The sequence below is a fragment of the Aythya ferina genome (assembly GCF_964211825.1).
Source record: "Aythya ferina genome assembly, chromosome: 3".
Taxonomy (NCBI): Eukaryota; Metazoa; Chordata; class Aves; order Anseriformes; family Anatidae; genus Aythya; species Aythya ferina.
In genome coordinates, this window is record NC_140298.1 from 105349740 (window position 1) to 105367005 (window position 17266).

Below are 17266 nucleotides of genomic sequence, written 5' to 3' on the forward strand. Positions count from 1 at the left end.
TAGAGCTAATGTTTGACAAATTACATGCAGCTTTGTCCATTTACTGCCACTTGCAGTACAGATACATGTTGGATTTTATATTTAATGTGAGTGGGAAAACATGTAGCTACCATAACTTAGCAGCTGGCATGTGACTGAATTTCCCTTCTCATAAGAAACATCAGTGTTTGCAGTAAGCAACGAATTATGGTCAGCAGTTAAGAGAACTTTTCTTCTGAAATCACTAGGCAAAGATCTAGGTGACTGCAGTTTGATTTGTATCACTCTTTTCCATCTTTTTTCTTGCTAGCATCGCATAGAAAACCAACTCCTATCAGCTTGTCCTGTTTCAAATCTAAGTCCTGAGGTACAGTTTTTAATTTTGATAACACCGAGAAATCTTGAGTCTTAGCATCAAATAAAGAATACAAAATGCTTTGGGATATTGATAAGCCAGGTCCTATATATATGTAGTGTATATATATATAAATAATTTGCTTCATGAACTTTTGCTTTGAAGTCCTCTTTTGTTTGCATTTAAGAAATCCTTTCTGGGAGCAAGTACAAAGTAGGATCCAGCCTTTAGCCTTCCTTACCAGGGTCTTTCTCTAAGCGTGTAATTAGCTGCAGATGAAACAGCAGCTATTTAAGTGTTTAAGCACCTGATTGCTCCTGGAAATCAGAGACTCACATGTTTAAATTACAATAATTTTACCTAGTCTTTGCAGGTTCAGTCTCTGGCCAGAAAGTCATTTGGACTACTCCTGTGTCAGTAAAAGCAGTATGAGATTCTTATTCATTGTGTTTTTCATAGTAGAATAGGGGTGGTACACAACTTTTTTTTTTTTTTTCTTTGTAACTCTGTAGAGTTATCACTTTCATGACATAATATTACTTAATATTTGTATACTATCAAAGCCTAGAGGAGACAAGAAATTTTCCAAGCATGTCACTGGACTTACTGTAGCAGCAAGGGATCCAAGATAGAGGAGGGAATCTACACTAAGGCTGATAGTATTACTTTTGTCAGGAAAAGAAAAAAAAGTCAGCTGGATTCATTCTTCCTTTCAGAGGGTATCAAGTGTGAAAAACAGATCTCCCCTAAGAGCATTTGAAAGACTGGGCAGTGAGGAAACAGCAAGGTGCTTGCTGCTGTTCAGGGATTCTGAGATGTAGAAATCCAGGTGTTATTAAAATAAAATGAACTGCTGGCAGAGCTGCAAAATCACTAGCTAATAAGAATGGATTCAGCATTGCCTGGGGGGGCTGACAGAAGCTCAAAGGAGTGCCTCACCAACACACTACATTTATCTTACATAAAGGCTGGATTTTTGATTCACTGCAGCTGAATTCGGATGCTCTGTTTCCATTATCACACACTCTACTAACACAGCCCATTGATTTTACTGCCACCTCTGTTCTCCCTTGTCCTTCTGTATTTGTTTTCCAGGAAACTGGTGCTACAGCCACCGACTCCTCAGAGCTGCTGGCCAGCCCCAACCTGTGCTCCCTTTGCACAGCCTTGAACCTAAGAAGCATTCAGGTCTCAGGACTATGCTGTTACAGCCAAAGCCCTTATCATCCTGCGAGGACACTGAGTTTTTACACTGTCCAGCTGCTCTTGAGCTTTGACTGGCTGACTTAATGCAATCAGTTATTATTGATACTTTGAATATGCATGCTAACCAAAATGTGTTACAGCCTGTCAGAAAGCTAAGTGAAATGTTTTTCTCTCATATGGTCTATCCGTAATATAAGCTGTATGCCTTCCATAATATATATGCATTGCATATGTTCATAGCATACACATACAACATACGTATATATTTATCTCTCTCAGATTCTTATTCAGAAAGAAAAAAAAAAACAACTCCAGATATGGATTCAGGCAACATGGAGTGCCCAAGTAATCACCTCCACGTTTGCTCTTCAGTAAGAACAGCCTCTAAATTAAGTGTATATAGACCTCCCTCCCTGGTGTGCTTACACATATATTACAAAGGTACATACATATTTATCAATATAAAAATTAGTATTATTTTCACTGTATGAATAACCCAATGAAACTAGATGGTGCAAAATATAACTGAATTGTTAAAAAGTCCCTGTTGGGTGGTAATTCACAATACCCTGATTCTATAAGACAATAAATATAAAACCTCCTTCTCAAGTAGAAGGCAGCAACCTGCCTCTGTAATAGGAATATCCTTGCAGTGCAGCCTGTCTGCCCCAGCAAAACCACAGGGTTGTGATCTATCTCCCTCTTCTGTGACCAGACTTGAAACAGAAAAGTTACAGTGTTAGACCAGGTAAAGCCTCTGCTGACATTCCCAGTTCCACTGACTAAAAAAAAAAAAAAAAAAAAAGTTCTTTACAGTTATATTCCAGGCAGTTTGTGTGTAAGTGTACACAGAAGAAAGGCCATATTTGAACTTCTAGCCACTGTACATAGGTCAGCAATCCTATGTGAGGAGCTGCTTCATGCTGAGCATTTAACTCCTGTCCCCCACCCCCTCAGCTTTAGGGTTTTCCTGAAAGAACCTGAGGATCTGGTTAACCTCTGACTGAAAAATCTGGACTCTCTTGAAGTCCTTAAAGATACTGCAGAGAAAGCATTAGACCAAGAAGCAAATGAGCCTAAGGCAAGCCAATAGTCTACCAGCCTCTCTTGGCTAGTCTTCATTATTTTTCCCCAAACTCTAAATTAGCCCAGGCGGTTTAGTCTGCAGATTGATTTAGCCTCAGCTGAAAGTGATGAGGATTTTTCCATTCATTTTAGAGATTGTTGGATCAGACTTAACTCAGTTTGTTCCTGAACCAAACCTTAATGATGTCAATAAAGTGCCTTTTATGCACTTTAATGGTCTTGTAGTCATTCCAGTAGTTCCCTATTAAAGAAAATAATTACTTATTTCCTTAGTCTTCTTCCAACCAATGTGGTTTTGGCTTCGTTTTCTTCATTGCTGCCCCTCCCAGTTGGTTCAAATTAGCTTGCTCATAGAAAATGTCAGCACTGAGACAAAGACTCAAATAAATACAGAGACATAGTTATGCTCTGAGAGCTGGTCCTCTCATGATACACGAGAGGGAAGATAGCAGAGAAAGCGTGTTCTGTTTCATAGCTACATGAAAGACAACATTCCCTAAGGTTGTTTCTGCACTTCACTCAGCCAGCACGATGTCAGCAGCATGGTGTAGGCAGCCTGAGTGTCCTTACAGGGAAGCTGCAGGGTTACCAGCTTTGGTGTAGGCTGGGTGAGGCCACCTGAGATGCTGGGTGTCTGATTGTCTATGCAAGCACCGTGACTTCATTTCCATTAATGCTGAGCTAGCTAAATTATAGCTAGTCTGATAAGCTTATGTGTGCTGCTGTAACACTCCCATTACAGGCTATGTGCAGCTTTCTGCTCTGGTTTTGTACTTTTTAGCCTTTGACTTACAGGGCATTAAAGTTAACTGAGAGATTCCAATTGCAGACACCTTCCTATGCCTAACTCACAGCTCATCAGCCTGTTCAAATGCTTCTCTCCCTTAAAGCACCTTACCATTACGAGTAAAGTGGAAAGGAATTGCTTATGCAGTCTAAGATTTGCTTCGGCAGAACAGCCTTAACAATCTTTAAATTTAGATAAAATATCAATTATTAAGATAAACCTAATACATGTGTTGCCTGAAGCAAAGAATTAGTTACCTGCTCCAAAGTAGCATCTAAATACATGAAAAAACGTAGTGAGTTGTGACAAGTTCATTATCACAGCCATAATGGTTTCTCCTTTGCTGTATTAAATAGATTTCAGAAATGTTGCACAACAAAAGGTTTTATAAACACCACTTAAAATATGCAGCTGAGTACTCAGGAAAAAAAAAAAAGTATTTTTTTCTTTCTTTTTTTTTTTTTTTTTCTGAAAGCAACAAACTAGATTTTGCTCTTAAGTTACTATCAGAGACTGCACTGATCTCCAGGTGAGACAGAGAGCTCAATATGTCCCCCTGGAAGAATTACTTTTTTCCCTAGGTAGTGAATTATGCAGCAAAATTGGTATGTATTTTATCACTAATACAGAGAAGAAATATTCCTTAGAAATAATAGATTTTCTGATGTTCAACATTCTTTAAATTATTTCAGGATAAAATCACCATTTTATATTTCCTGCTCTGGTTTATTTGTCTGTTTTGAATTGTCGTGGGCTGTATTTTAAGGCAAGGCTTTAATAAATGTGTCCACTGGTTTCCAGCAGAAAGGATTTCATCTGAGGAGCATGTTATCGATGGCTATTCTCATTTGCAGCACTTGCACTCTCCATGGCTCTCTGCAGCTGACTGCACTGACGTCATCACTAGCACTATCGACACATTCTTTTGTGTGGTGTGAATGAAAAAGTAAATTGATCCCAGTGGGGACTGTGCTCACAATGAACAGAAAAAACCTGCCACTCTGTCAGCTATAGATGGCATTAGATGTCTGTTAATACAATCCTTGCCTGGCACTCAAATTAGACAGGGGTGTTTCAATGCCCCTCACAAAATATTATTATTATATATATTTTTTTTTTTCGGGGGAGGGGGAGTTAGGCTTGACACGTGCAAACTGATAGTGATTTAAATGGCAAAGGATGTAAGCAAGAGCATCTTGTATCCTGGAGGTAATTTCAGGCAAGACAAATATTATTATGCCAAATTTATGGGTGAGGGAAGCATAAACTCCTTAGGGTCATGGAACAAAGGCAGGGAAAAAAAAAGGAATAAAAACCAGTCATCAAATCTTTGACTTTATGCAAAAATATCAGTGTCAGAGAGTTGAAATTATCTGCAATAAATAAATTATGTCTACTAAGCATCTGGACTTACATGACGTGAGTTATTGTTCTAAACACTATTTGTTACAAGAGTAATCTTTATTTTGTGCAAAGGCAGAATTTAACATTTTACACAAATTTTACTCAAAAAAAAAGATGCATTTTGTTATCTGTTTCCCATTTTGTATACCTATTACAGTGTGTATTTGCCTTCCCCTCCATCAGTATGAACTAAGTCTAAGATAAATGTCTAACTTTGTTTTTGTTTTTGTTTTTCCAAAATCCCTGTGAGGTAGGTCAGCACCTTCATTTAGCAGTGGTGTGTGCATGGATATAAGGAAAGCATTATAGGAACAAATGGTGGCTTGACTCAAGTGCCATAACCCATGGCACGACAGTAGAAAGAAAAAGCACAAGCTGAAGTGAACTATCCTGTGCCCCCTCCTACCGCACAATCAATACTTATTGTCTGTATCCTCTTTATGCCAAAATTAACTATGATCTAAGCTATAATACAGTTATGCACAATCAGGTGTACAACTGTTGAGTTTTGGCCATTTGATTCTCAGATAATTTCCTGTTTCTCATCAGTTTTCTTCATTCAACAGCTTCTGGTGATGGGCAAATGGTGTGAATGACTTGTCCTGGCAGCCTTGGTGCATCTTGTTGTAAGGTAGATCTATCAACACCTTTCCTTTTCTCTATAGCAATGACAAAATTGGTTAGCTGGTTTCTGGAATACTAGCATTGCATTTTCAACATTGACATTCATGTTCTTGGGTCAGATAAACCAGTATGATATGTCATCATACTGGTAACTATAGCCAGACATATTCTAGCAGAAAGCTGGCTTCGTGTGTAGAAACGTACCACAAATTTTGTTTCAGTCTAACTCCCCGTGGAGCTACATATTCTGCTCAGGTCCCATTTTATAGAGGGCATTGCAGAAAGATAACTTTCTAACAATTTCCCAGACAAAGTAATCTATACAGGAAGATATACTGTAGGTAACGTCAAATAAATTCCCATATCCTGACCTACCTGTGGATGAACCTCATCATTCTCCTTATATAAAAGCAGGATAGTTAGCTGGATAACTCAGGCTTTTGCTAACTAGATTTCCATCAGGAGGACACTCAATTTCTTTGTGGGGCAGCGTTGCCCATGCAGTTGCTCTGTGCACGTCTGGATCCACGTAGAAGAATTTGACTCTTCCAAAGTGAAAAAGAAGTTTCAGTATAATGTTAGCTTAAAAAAACTGGAACCTTTTATCCTGAAGTAAAAGATAACTGCAGCGTAGGACCTATGGGCAGCAAAGTTACCAGTTCCCAATGAGGATGCTGCTTTGTACCATGGAGCTCGACTCAGTGGAGCTGGTTAAACACTGACTGCAGTGCTCATGTCTGAGACTGTTTCCATCCTCTGAATCACAGAGTCCAGACTCCAGAGGAGTAGAAGAGTGTCATTTTTATTGTCTTATTTTAGTATTTGAAGGATCATTTTTATTATCCTAGTTTAGTATTTGAAGTAGTATAAAAATAAGTTGATGCCATGGGTAGATTATCATAATTGCTGTTCTGCTACTTTCCCCCCACCCTCCTTTTTTTTAAAAATTTTATTTTCTTTTAATATCTATTCATATGCATTGCAGGTATGGGATCTTTCATTGCCCAATAGAGATGCCACCTGCATAAAAATCAGAGATAAATAAAGTTACCTTAGAACCCCAATAAGATTTTTTTTTCTCTTTTAATTACTCCATTGAGTTTTGTTATAAAACTTTCTCAGTATAAAATTAGGAATTAATTTCAGTTTGAAATTGCTAAGATGTTTCTTTTCAACTGCCAGGTTACAAGAAAGTGCTTTAGGGGCCAAAGAAAAACTATCCTGTTTTGACATACCTGGAAGTGGATATTTATTATGTTTAATATGAAATGTTTCTTGAAAATCAAATTATTTTTTCCTCTAAAACATTGTTAATATTAAAAACAAAACAAACAAACAAACAAACAAAAAACCAAACAGAAAACCAAGTGAAATGTCATCCTTTTTTTTTTTTTTTTTTTTAGTCAAAACACTTAAGGTGATGTAAGTGTCTTTTAAATTGCTTTATTTTTTCCCTTAGTTTTTTCTTTTGTTCTTTTTGATGGGAGAAAAATAATAATAATAAAAAAAGGAAAGTGGGAAGAGCATAGCAGATGTACAAAAAGGATTAATGTTATATAACAGAAAAGTTTAACCACCACTAGACTACTAAGTTGTTCAGTAACTACCCTCATCTTAACCATCCCATGCCATACAGCAGAGAGATGAGCCTGAAATACAAGCTGTCAGCCTAAGCACCTTTGAGAAGGGGGTTCCGGAGTGCTGAAGCATGATCTGGCAGTGCTATGTCCCTGCCAATAGATTCATACTGGTAAACTGGACAGCAATTGAGCTGTTATGTGCTGATGCATGAAAGTATGATTTTGTGCTGGAAAATCAGATATTGGAGAAGATTGCCTTCATGTCCTTATCAATTAATGCCTAAAACAACAACAACAAAACACATGAAAAGACTGAAGCCATGCAAATTCAATTGATTTATTTTTTTCATAGAAATAAAGCAGTAAATTGTTCAATGTAATGCACTCTGACTCCATCATACTAATAATGTTTAGCTCCTGCATTGCCATTGAGCAGCTGGATCTGGGGATGTGCTTACTTTCAGCTTGGTAAGCAGAGAAAAAAAAGAAAAAAAAAGAAAAAAAAAAGATGGATTTAGGTATTTTTTTCATCCTTCATTACTTGAATTAATGTTGCCCTGGGGTTGGATGGTGTGGGGGAGGATAGACTAAGATTTCAGAGATAAAGAAGTGAGTGCACTTGGCAGTGTAGAGTAGAGCAGGGGAAATTTTCAGTACAAATTCTGTTCCTTTCTTCCACCTTCTTGCAGGTCTACTGTTTTTATCTGCAGGAGGAAGTGTGCCTCCTCGGCTCTCACAGGTTGGATATCCTTAAGCCCTGGTCAGACTGGAGAATAAGTGGTTCTTTTGGTCTAGACTTTCACAAGAGCAGCCAGGAGGTCTTTCAGGGTGAGGGGGAATGAAGATCTTAAATCTGCTGCTGGTCACAAGTGCATTATTGACTTATCTGACTAATGCAATTCACCCTTTATTGTGTGAATAGGAACAGTGTGAATATTGTAGAATTGCCTCCTTTGACCTTGACATTAGATTGTGCAAGATTGTTTTGTCTCTTTACCCAGTTAACTTTCTGTTTTCTTGGAGAGATGAGAAAGCTGCCCATTAGCACCAAATGTGTTTTTTTTTATGAAGAACTTAGGGACTCAAGTAACTCAGTAAGTAAAGTCCAGTACAGTTCACCAGCAAGACACCATTTCATAAATGTCCTCTTTTATCCCCCTACTGTATTCAAAACAGCTGTACCATGAAAAGCTTTGTTACCTATTACCAGTGACCAGATCCGTCTTCTTTCTCTGGATATGGCTGTAAGGTGTACCTGGAAGAAATACAATCAGTAAAACTCTGTATCTTCCAGAGCAAGTCCATTTTCCTTGGAAGCAGGTTTCTAGTTTGTAAATAACACTTCCTTCCCTAAAGGATGCATGTCTTTTCAGCTTTGGCTTGGAAGTGAATAGTCTCTTATAAATACAAAAGACAGATTCTTTCCTTATGTATCACTGGTCAATTTATCATTAAGTTCCTGTAGATGAAGCTAGTTTGAATCTCCAAGCTGCTTCCTGTAAAGCAGCTTGGTTTACAGGCTTGGTTTCAGGCAGGTAGGTTTGGTCACTGCCTGAAATCTGTCATGGGAATTGAAGCTGAGCCAACAAGCAACCTTCACAGTGTTCTTGTCCTGGGAAAGTAAAACATGTCAGCGGAGGAGTTTAACAGATTTGTTGTCACAAGTATCATTTTGAAACAGAAGGCGAGCTTGTCTCATAGTGTAATTTTGGAGCCCCACTGTTCAGCCAGCATGGGTGCTTAACCTCGTGTACTACAGCATCTGATTGCTGGGCTGACACCGGGGGCCCTTGGTTAAAAGAGCAGTGTGCATGGTCTTGGATAGGGCTGTTTGTGCAGTGCCTGCCACATGCACACTGTTTAAGCTGCTGTAACTCTTACCTCTGGAAAAGACCAGAAGCAAGAATCTCCTGTCCTCAGGTAGTACTCTGCAGCTCCCTTCAGCCTCCTCTGCAACATGAAGCATCTTCATACACTTTCATTGTGTCCTTTTCTGCATCAATTTCTCCCACCCCTGCACTGACTTCTCTCTGTCTGCTTCCCATGGCCTTTTTTGTTTTCTTTGCTCTGACATAGGGGATTTCTATCTGGTTTGAATTTTCAGTGAGAACAGTTGACTGTGGTGATGCTGGCTTCAAGTTCGTTCGTTCTTTCTTTCTTTCTTTCTTTCTTTCTTTCTTTCTTTCTTTCTTTCTTTCCTTCCTTCCTTCCTTCCTTCCTTCCTTCCTTCCTTCCTTCCTTCCTTCCTTCCTTCCTTCCTTCCTTCCTTCCTTCCTTCTTTCTTTTTCTTTCTTTCTTTCTTTCTTTCTTTCTTTCTTTCTTTCTTTCTTTCTTTCTTTCTTTCTTTCTTTCTTTCTTTCTTTCTTTCTAAAATGTAAGGGAAGTCTTTGGGCCTTGTATAGAGTGATGTGAGAACAAAAGGCTGAGAAGAAAATTAAGTGATATGACATTAACACAGAGTAAGCAAAATTTACTTACATCAAGGTTGGAAAAGAAGGAAAGAAAGGAAAGAAGGAAGGGAGGGAAGAAGGAAGGAAGAAAGAAAAAAGGAAAAAATGAAAAAGGAAAAAAGGAAAAAAGGAAAAAAAAAAAAAAAAGAAAGAACTTCTATCAAAAGAGGAAATATAGAGTGTAGGAGGAAACCTCTTTATCTTGCCTTACATTTACCATTTGGTAGAGAAGATCTTTGGAAGAGATGCCCAGTTCACTGATTTCCTGCTCAGCATGTGATAGTTATATCATGGAGTTCTTGTCTCATTATTTTTTCAATATTTGCTGTGTTCTTTAAGTCCACCAGAGCTATTGCTTCACATGTGAAATTAATATATTAATTCTTGAGAGCTTAATGACAAAAATGGTGAAAAGTACAAGGAGATGTTCTCACTCTCATGAAGAAGACTTATTCTTTGCAGAATCCTTTCATCACTTTCACTTATTTTCAATTCACTGGGCAAATAATACTCATCATCCTCATTATTCTTGGAAAAGATAATCACTATATTGTTAAGTATAATTATGGTTGTGTCATAAAAAAGACAGCATGAGGGAGGCATATAGAAAATGCTCAAATCATGGTTAGTAATAGCAATAAACACATGAAAAAATGGCAGCATTATTTCAAATTTAGGAGAGCTAGTATCCCCATTAAAAAGAGTCAGTCAAACATAAAGCATTAGTAACCTGTATATTAGACGTATGCCATTTTTGTTTTTCATATATATGTTATTTTCCTAATGCCTTATTAAGAAACCAAATTCTAAAGTCCTTTACTCATTTTTTATTCACTTATCGTTCAGACAAAACTCTAATCAACTTCAGTCAAGACCTTTCCCCAGCATGGTAGATGATCTGTGTCATGTTTTACTGCCATCAGATGATAATAAAAAGTTACCACTATAAAATATAATGAGGTAAAGGACATTTTATGCTCAATGATTTAATAACACTTTGAGCTTATATTGTGCCAGCCAGAAAAGGCTTCCAAAGTGCTTTACAAATGCTAGTGAATGCATTTGAAGAATGAGGTCTGTGATGAAGTAAATGAAAGGTTATTGTAGCTTTCCTGATAAACAGGCACTGTCAGGTTTGATAGACAAAACACAAGTCTCTGTGTATGAGCAAGGTACACAAGGCCCAAGCATTCCTAGGTGTGCTGTGGATCTGTTTCAATATGGGCACATGATTACAGGCTTTGCACAAATTTCCAAATGCCCAGTCCTCTTCTACATTGATTGAGAAGCTATTATGTCTTAGAATGGTCTCTTATGCAGAATTTTCCTCTGTCTCCCACATTCCTTCAAAGGTCACATTCAAACTGTCTTTCTTGGTTTATTCATTCATTCTTATCGCTGATACACAGGGAGCAAAAACCCATTTCCAGCAATACAGGATGAGCATCCACTTAGTTTGAGGTAATGTTGGTCTCTTTTTCAGAACTACCAAATTATTTCTACTGTTTTTCAGCAAATTAAATCCAAGCAAAAATTAAAACATAAGGAAATATAGCACAGGTATTGAGTTATTTCTACCCAAACTTGTTGATTTATTCTTATTATTTTTTATTGCTCTTTAAACAGAAGATAAAAATATCTGAGTCAGGAGCCTTCTGCTCACTGTGGAAATGTTCAAAATGTAATCATAACATTCTATTACACTGTCATTGCCTTTTCAGACCTTCTAGTCAGAGTAGCTTGCTTACCGTCAGAGATCAGAGATCACAGCCTGCTACAGCCACAGACTTACAATGAATGAAAGAACACATTAGTATTTGTTGAAGGCTAAAGCCAAGACTTTTCTTTATTATGTATTACAGCAAGGTGCTTTAGGTGCACAGCTGCAATAGTAATAAGAAACTATCAGAGATGTGGTATCAGTTCTGAGTAATACAGAGATACCAAGCCCTACACAGTATGTTTGAGATGGAAAAGATCTACTATTTCAGAGAATCTGTATCCATGCTGTGGTGAGATAATATATTTTTTCTGCCTAATCTTTTGTGGTGTCAACTTCCATTAAGGTGATTGTTAATCTCTTCGACTCCTACTCATTCACTCTCATGGCTTCATGTGACCTCTAGTCCCATCCAGCACAGATAGATCCCTCACATTCCAAAAACCTTTACCAAGAAAGACCTACATACAATGCTCACTTTTGTCTTATAATCAAAGCATAGCCTAATATATCACACCAGATTTCATCAGATGCCCATTTGTCTTTTCTGTGACCTCTAGGCAATAGATGCCTGTGACTTCACTGTGTTGTTTTCCTTTTAGTCCTCTCTTTTGTTTCACCTCCAGGTCTTCCAGAATTAATGTGTCACACCTCTTCTCCCCAGTGCTTGCCCTTTACTGAATTTCTTGCAGCAGTTGGTCTTTCCTGCTTACCCCTGGATCTGCCACACTCAGAACTTTGTTTCCTCTGTTATCTGATTCTGAGCATCTCCAGAGAAAATGTATTCAATCTGTATTCTGTCAGTGTCACTGTCTTTTTCACAAAGCATTTTAACTTCTTCCTCACTGATTTCCAAGTTCACAGCCTGTGGCATCCACTTGTCTCTACATTTTGATTAGATGAGCTATGCTAAAAATCATGTTAATGTATGTATAAATTATATAAATAAATGTGCAGAAGCCCAAAGCTGTTCTGCTTGCTGTAAAAGACAATATTTCAGTGAGTAGTAAGATATAAATGATAAAATTCACAATAGGTCTAAACTAAATTAAGACTGTCAGTGAAATGAAATTGTACAAACAAAATCTAAAATCACAGCTCTTATTTTTCTAGAAATTCTGTAACAGTTTGGTCAAAAGCTTACTAGTTTACAGTTTTGTTTTTGTTGTATTTTTCTTATGTTTGTTTTTTGTGTGTATGTACTGTTAAAATTTTATAGCAATATTTCATTTATTTTATGTAAACCATATATATATTTTAAATTCCTTTTAGCAGTTGAGAGTACTTTACTGTGAGGCAGGAACTGATACACTCTCTGTTTCCTGAAAGGAACCTTCCAGTCCCAGAGTGACCCTTTGGTAGCTATTCTCAGCATTGGTGAGTCATTCATTAGAGCTTTTGAGTCATAGATGGTATCAGTTTCACATAGGCATCAGAATCACAACTGTACTTGCTATGTAAGAAATGAAAGTAGCAGTGGGAGATAAATTACTTCAGCAAAACTTCTCCATTTTCTTGCCTTTCCACATCCTAATTTCATATCATCTTGAAGCCTGTGGACATTCATTATTGAAATGTATTTTGTCACCTGCAAACTTTATTTTGATCAGCTTGATAGGAAAAAATCAAATTTATTGGGCTTGGTTATTCTGTAGCTGGAACAGATTTCTCCAGGCAAAGGATATTTTACCATGACATTGAATGAGACCCTATTCCTTTGAGAGATTATAGTGAATAGTCAAAGGGTAAGTGAAGTGCTCTTTTTGGTAGAACTGATTCTGGGACAAATTTCTATTCACGAGAGGCATAAAAGAGGTTAAGGTAAATCTGTTTGTTAGGTGAATCTTAAGCAATGAATGAATGACATTTTTATTCATTTCACTTCATTTATAGATTTGCCTGCAAGTGGTAACCTTTTCTACTTTTATATAATGAAATGCACAGAAAAGATTCAGTATAAGGGAAATGAAAAGTACAAATCCTCCTTTGGAGGCAAATTTTGCTGTTCTTCAGTGCCCACCGCATTTCATGTCCAGAGTCTGTTACCTGTAAAGGTGTCACCTTTTGCTATTTTAGAATGAAAAGCTAAGCTTTTCATTTTTAGAATGAAAAGCTAAGCTTTTTTTGTTGTTGTTTGTTTTGTTTTTTGTTTTGTTTTGTTTTTGTTTTTGTTTTTTAAGAAATATCTCCTGGTTTCTGCGATGAACATAATAGTATCTACATTGAAGAAGAAATCTCCTACGTGTTTTTTTTTTTAGAGATTTCATCTTTAGTCTCCTCAAACAGAAAGTCTGGTTTTAGTAAGCATAATTTTCATTTTAAAAGGATAGCCTATTAGGCTGTTGGGGGGATAAAAAAGGATTAAGTACATGATTGTTGCAGATCTGCAACAGTGAAACATAACGGCTGATGGACAGGTGCTTGCTTTTATGGTTTTTGGTACAGTGTCTGTACTTGGGTTCACTCTGCTGGGTTTGCAGGTGGCTGTGGTTTCAAAGGGGCTGTGGGAACAGGACTGAAATAGTAAAGCACTCTTTTAGTGGGTGTTGCTCTCTGTAGACTGCTTACAGCAAGAAATTTGCCATTGTGTCCAGGTCTCAACAATACCTGGAACTTTCCAGAGAATATTTTTTCCAAGAAAATGCAGTTTCTACAAAAATTAGCATATTCTAGAAAATGTTGTATATATGTTTGGTGTTTTTTTTTGTTTGTTTGTTTGTTTGTTTGTTTGTTTTTTTCTCACCAGAGAAAATTGTGTTAAATATTAAATTGTGTTAAATATTAAATATTGTGTTTGGTTTGGCTTGTCCAAAGTGAATCAGAATTCACAATTTCTTGATTTTCTTTTTTTGATTGGATACTGTTTTTCCAATAATATCAATAGTTGCACAAGTAGGTGAACAAATAAAAATGGTTAAAATGCTTAATATGATGTTTGCTTAGGTGACAAAATTTTGGGGTCACCAATTTGTGTCTTCATTTTGGTTCCCTTTTGACACTATTTACAAAATCAAAACAAAGTCCATAGAGTCAGGAGCTTTATAACCCTGTTTTCTCTGAGAATCTCCTTAGCTTGCTGAACACCTCTGCAGTAGTCCATGAAACTTGAGAGATTTCAAAAATATTTACAAGCTGGGAATGATATTCCTATTTTCAGAGGAAAAAAATGCTAGGAGTGTGAGGAAAATATGGAGAAAGACTAGCTGCTGCTGAAAATTTATGTCTGCAGCTTTACCCTTACTCTACTGCCTTTAGTTATACAGTAGCAGTAATACTGCTTAGAAAATAAAGCAGCCATCTAAGATATGTCCATCTTTAACTTCTACACTGCTTTGCTGTAGTGTGAATGAAGATGAATCATTAATTTAAATGGACCTTTAGACTCAATCTTTCTTATTGGCTCCTCAGAATATTTTTCCTCAGCCTAAAGCTTGCCTTCAGAAAACAAAAGCAGCCTCTCTTTGCAAATTCAACACTGGAACATTGCATTGGTTGGATCAAGGTTAGGCTGAAGAAAAACAAATGTTTAACTGAGCACCTGATAGAGACTATTCTTTGAAAAGCAGCTCACAATGGGGAAAAATAGGGAGCAGTAGGTTGTTTGTATGCCAGATGTAGTCTCTTTATGGACTTCAGTAGGAGCTACACAAAGTTGTATTTAAGCAAAGTTGAAGGGAGCTGTTCAGAGGGGATTTAATTCTGCTTCTTGAAAACTGGAAAGTGAAGATAGAGCAGGGTTTACCAAACAAGGGACAAATTCTGCATTAACCAGCTCACATACAACCCTGTTGAGGTTTAACAGCCACTCGTTCAAACTATTTCATTGAAACTAATGCAGATCTATTCTGTCTGAAAGCAAACTTATTAACTTTTATCATTCAAATGCATATTTTATACTTGATTCAAAAACCTTTGTAGTGAATGAGAACTTTTCCACTGATTATGAAGGATTATTTTTCTTCAGGTTCTAAATGTTAATTTCAGCCCAACAAATGATGGCTCCAGCTTTCTGTCCCATGCAGAGAGGATCAAGAAGGTCAATTTTGTTTTCTCTCTGAAAAAGAATTTTAATTAATTAACTGGAGTTTTAAAATATGGGAATGCTGTATAAAGTTCTGATTCAGAAGGCTTGTTCAGATTTATCATGATGAAAAAAGCAACAACTAATGACACTAACAGGAGCTAGAGGTAGGCAAGTTGAAACAAAGAGAATGTAAAATTAGTGTTAAGCAAGATGCACTTCTCAGCTGTGATGAGAACATAATTCATATCTATGAATATTCCTTACTAAGTGAAGAAGCAGAGATATTTTGAGAGTTGAAAAAGGCAACTCTCCCGAGTTCCAGCTTTTCTAAAACACACACAGAAAGTCACATAGCGTCAATCCATCTCTTCAGAAACAGAAAGAAGATCTAAAAACTATTCTGTAAACAGACCTACTTTCTGCCAATTTATTATTACTAAAATTGTTCTGTATCAAATCCATCTGTCTTAATTTCATGACAAAGAATAAAATAATCTTGAAGTTTAGAATCATTAAGTAGTCTATAATCACTCTACCTTTTGAACTTCCACATTTAAATCCTACCAGGATTTATATAAATATATAATAACATTTAACAAACAATAGAACTTGCTTCATGATGCAATGAGTATAGCTTTCATTTAAGAAAGCAAATTTTGTAGCCTACTCGATTCATCGTTATCAACACAATTAATGATTCAGAAACACATTAAAATCTTAGCCTTCATTGTACATAATTTAGTCTAAACTGTACTTGCTTTATGGAAGGTCAAACATACTCTGAAATAAAAAGTAAACTTTCAAAATTCCTGTATTTACTAAGAGAAAGAAGAAAAAAATATTAAAAGAAAATGTTAAATAATTAAAAAAATGTTACTGTTTGTTAACAGATAAAAATAATGCAGTCAATGTGAACTTATCCTAAAGCATATCATCTTCATTTCACCTGTCCTGATGGGGGTGATTCTGTCTATAGTAAACAAAATAATCCACTCTCTGTTGTTTGACTTTTCTTGGACTGGATGTACCATATGATGGAGATACCTGAGATAACACAGGTAAAGTTATGGAAGATGTTTTCAGTTAAACAGGTGTTATAAATCTACTTTTTGTTAAAATAAACAAATGAAAGAACAACACAGAAACAAAACCATAGGACTTAACAGTTTAATAATATTTGCTTTCTCTCCTGTTTTGCAAAATGGCAGGTTAATACAGTAAAATAATCCCTCTTCTCCTCCCAAGCTGTTGTAATTGCATGCAATACATTGCATTTTTCTGCTAACTTGTAGCTACAATTTTAGATGCCTAATGAAGAAATTTTTGTAAGGAAAATCCCTGAATTACTTATATATGCAAGGAAGACTGTTTAAAAACAAGCAAAATGAATCTGTTTCCTGAGCTATTTTTCTTTATTAAATGTAAAAAAAAAAAAAAAAAAGTAGGCTTCTATTTGAAGAGAACTATTTCATCTATTTCATTAGACATTTAAGAACAAGTGAACAAGTTAAGGTACTTAAAAGTGACAGATTATATTTTTTATTATTTTATTTTATTATTTTATTTTATATCACTATCTTGGAAGACAAATTCTGGACTCTTCATCTTGTCCATATCCTCTTCAACTGTTCTTCAAGACTCAGACATCTATCACTTTTATATAGTTAAAGCTTGTCTATATTATGGCTTGGCATTTTTTTCCAGAAGGAAAAGAAACAGTGTAGGACAGAAAAACAATTCTGCCTTGTTCAGGGTGACTCCCTCTTTATTTAAATGTGCTATGAGACTTGAGAGGACCAAGCCACATAGGAAAGTGAAAGCTCTTGAATGAGTGATACCTCCTGAGGGTAGCAGACACCGAACTGCTTTTAGATGGCTTTTTTGCTTGGTTGATTTGGGCTAGGCTGTAGAGTACTATGTGAGTTTGTTGGGCTGTCACCAGAGCAATACAATATTTATTAGGGAATCCTAACTCTCTGCAGCAGGAAAGAAGAAAGGCAGTACTACCTACTCCCTTCTTCATGAGGAGAAAACTCCTTAAGCTACAAAAA

The 17266-nt window shown here is 36.5% G+C and overlaps 1 long non-coding RNA gene across 1 annotated transcript in view; it reads left to right on the top strand.

Annotated features, from left to right (window-relative positions):
* The window catches only part of LOC311434815, a 49303-nt gene that overhangs the window by 10092 nt on the left and 21945 nt on the right, over positions 1 to 17266 (top strand). Inside the window, exon 3 of the long non-coding RNA XR_014691745.1 lies at positions 5384 to 5448. This is a non-coding gene — a long non-coding RNA (uncharacterized lncRNA). The remainder of the gene's footprint in view (positions 1 to 5383; positions 5449 to 17266) is intronic.